The 3,372-nt window shown below is 40.2% G+C and overlaps 1 pseudogene across 1 annotated transcript; it reads left to right on the plus strand.

Annotated features, from left to right (window-relative positions):
• LOC307187822 (mitotic-spindle organizing protein 1-like) lies at window positions 1-2,854 on the plus strand (annotated as a pseudogene). Its single transcript has 2 exons — window positions 1-72; window positions 1,945-2,854. The product of its transcript is annotated as a mitotic-spindle organizing protein 1-like (transcript).
• The last annotated feature ends 518 nt before the right edge of the window (window positions 2,855-3,372 follow it).

Consider the following 3,372-nt stretch of genomic DNA (forward strand, 5'->3'; position numbering starts at 1 on the left):
ATGACGGAGGCTACCACAGGTTGCAGGTTAAGAATTCAGATGAACCACACATGGGCAGACCTCCTGGATGAGGTAAAGAAAGACATCTTTTTTTCTGACAAGCCTCAATAAACCAGAATAAAGTTGTAGGATGTCCTTCACACAGACTAACAGAAACAAACAAAAACAACGTTTAATAGAAAGCAGCATAGTGCCGCAGGAAAAGCAGTTGCTGCGGAAACAGGAGGTGGGATTCTAATTGCTAGTGAGCTGTATAGCCTCAGATGTGTTGCTTACTCTGTGGCCCTGTTTCGCCAACTGCAAATCAAGTGAGCTGTGTTCAGGGATCATGGCTTTTTTATTGTTTAAACACTTTATGATACTAAGACTAGAAAAGTTGATTTAAACATCCTATGTGTATTACATTTCTATTGCTGCGTAACAAATTACCACAAATTTAGCAGCTTAACACAACATACATTTAATATCTCCTAGTTTCCACGGGTCAGGAGTCAGGACTCAGCAAGGCTCTACAGGGCTGCAGTTTAGGTATGGACTGGGGCTCAATTCTCATCTAGAAGCTTAGTTCTCATATGGAAGCTCAGCTGGTGATCTGCTTCCAAGCTCATGAGGTTGTTGGCAACATTCAGTTCCTGTGGTTGTAGGACTGAGGGTCCTGACTTCTAGCTGGATGTCAGCTGGAGGCCACTGTCAGTATCTAGAAGCCAGCTACAGTTCTTTGCCAAAGGGCTTTCTCCAGAGGCCCTCTGATAGCATGGCAGCTTGCTTTTTCAAAGCTAGCAAGGGAGAAAGAGAGAGAGCCTACTAGCCAGATGGAGTCTTATATGATGTAATCACAGAAGTAACATCCCATCACCTTTGCATGTTCTGTTGGTTAAAAGTTAGTCACAGGTCCCAGCCACACTCAAAGGGAGGGGATTAAGCAAGCACATGAACACCAGAACGCAGTGGTCAGGGGGACCACCTTAAAGTCTGTCAGCCACACTTCTGTATTTTTCCCACACTCTGTCCTTCAGCAGATCCTGTCAGTTCAACATTCAAGACATACTCCAAATGTGCCACTTTTCATCGCCTCCATTTCCAACCCAGCCTCCCTAGTCTATGTCATCATTTTCTGTCATTAACATTACTGCTAAAATCTCTTAAATTGTTTCCCTCTCTCTTGCCCTATTAGCTTAAAACCTTCCAGTGGACTTCCTGTTATATGTGGAATAAAATCCAAATGCCTTACTCGCATGACCTGGCCCCTGACCACTTCTGTGACCTCATCTGCTTCTGTTCTCCACCTTTTCTCACTCCACATCTGCTACCACCAAGCCCATTCCCACCTCAGGACCTTTGCACATGCTTTCTCCTGACAGAAATATTCTTCCTTTAGATCTTTACTTGGTGGTTCCTTCTCTTCATCCATTCCTCACTCAAATGCCGCTTCCTCACAGACCTTCCTAACCACTCTATGTGAGTTAACCAACCCTTGCCCTATTCCAGGCATTCTCTGTCCTGATACTCTGATTTATTTTCTGCATAGAACTTACTGGTATGTGAAATATGTGTTTTATTGTTCAAAATTTGTGTCCTCCACTTAGAATGTAATGTCCATGAGGACAAGTCACTGTATCTCCAACAGTGCCCAGTATCACAAATACTGAATGAAGAAAACATAGAAAAACCAAACTCAAATTTTTAAAATTGAATAATATTGGTTATCTGGAAGTTTACTATATTGTCCTTAATTTTTTCAGTTTGCCATGGACCAATGACAGGTTTATCAGTAACTGCCACCTATTTCTGCCCAGCTTTTTGAAGACCATTACCTTATTTTATCAACTCCATAGCAATCGTTTCCATGAGGAAGCCCCTGTACTGAGTCTCAATAGCTGGTGAGTGCTTGGGAAATAGATATCTTGAGTGACGGACTCACAAGCTTTCAATCAAGACGTACAGCAGGCGAGCGCGAGGGGCGGAGCCTGCCCGGCGAGCGCGGAGAACGCGCGGTGTGAGCGCCCAGGAGAAAGGAAGGCGCTCCAGTTCCGGGTCAGGCCCTTCGCCCTCCTCCCTCGCCCTCTGGCCTCCGGCAGGGCGAGTAACAGCGGCGCCGGGGCGGCGGCGGCGAATCTGAATGCGGTGAGGGACACCATGGAGAAATCTCTACTTGAGATTTCAAGAATTTTGAATACTGGATTAGATATGGAAACTCTTGTCTATATGTGTACGGCTCTGTGAACAAGGAATTAACCCAGAAGCTTTATCATCAGTTATTAAGGAATTTCTCAAGGCCGCTGCAGCATTAAAGGCTGCTGAAAATACGACGAGCTGACTTTCTGAAGAAATCCTGATGAGATATGTCAAGCTCTGCAGGAGGACTGAAGATTGCATTGTAGTTAAGAATGTACAATGAAATCACTGCATGTAGCAATGTGGAAACATTGTCCTTTTTAAAAGAATGATAAAACCATAGCTTTATAAATCAGTGGAAAGTGGCTTACGGAGAAAACTATCAGTTGTGTTTACACCACATCTTACTTTCTTTTAGCAGTTCTAATGCTTTGGCACTGCTGTGTTCATATTCATGTGTTCCTTATTTATAGCTCTGATAGCTTTAATTTTCTAAGCAGTCTATCAGATGTGCACATCAGCTGTGCCTGGTTGAAGTATAGTGAAACCCATCCGTAGTAATGTTGTAGTTATGACTTGTTGACATTTCCATTATAAACTTTAATTTTGAATTGTTTATGCAAAATAACTGGATTTATGTTGTATTAGGCTGAAAGTTGACAATTTCAGCTACCGTTGTGGATTTTGACTTAGATTCAGTATGCATATCAGAATCTTGTTTTTTATAAGAGTATGGAAAAACATTTGTAAACTGCACTTTAACAAAGAATATTTAGTTTTTTTAAACATAAAGTTTGACTGGCAGTTAATAGTGTGAAGCAGATCATATTTGTATTAATTGGAAAATGAAACTTAGAAACTTAGATTTTAAAAGTAATAACAGTGCTTAGCTTACCATTATCATTTGAATCATTTAAATTTAGTGAGAATATTAATTGAGAATGTTTTTCTTTCTAATTTTTATACTCTGTAAATAACGGCCTTAAAAATAATAATGCATAATGAAACAATTCCAACATGAAAAGTCTTTTTTACTTTCGATACATAAAAATAATTTGAGTGCTAACTTAATATACCTTGAGTGGTTATCTAGTAAATCACTAAATAGATGGTGTCACTCAACGAAGAATGTTATTATTTTCTGAAGGAATAAAGATTTCCAGTAATTAAACATAAACTAAATAATCAAGTGTTCTGTATCAGGGATTCTAAATGTGCCTTTCTAAGATCATTTTTATGTGTCATTATTTTTACCCT

Source organism: Stenella coeruleoalba, assembly GCF_951394435.1.
Source record: "Stenella coeruleoalba genome assembly, chromosome: 6".
Taxonomy (NCBI): Eukaryota; Metazoa; Chordata; class Mammalia; order Artiodactyla; family Delphinidae; genus Stenella; species Stenella coeruleoalba.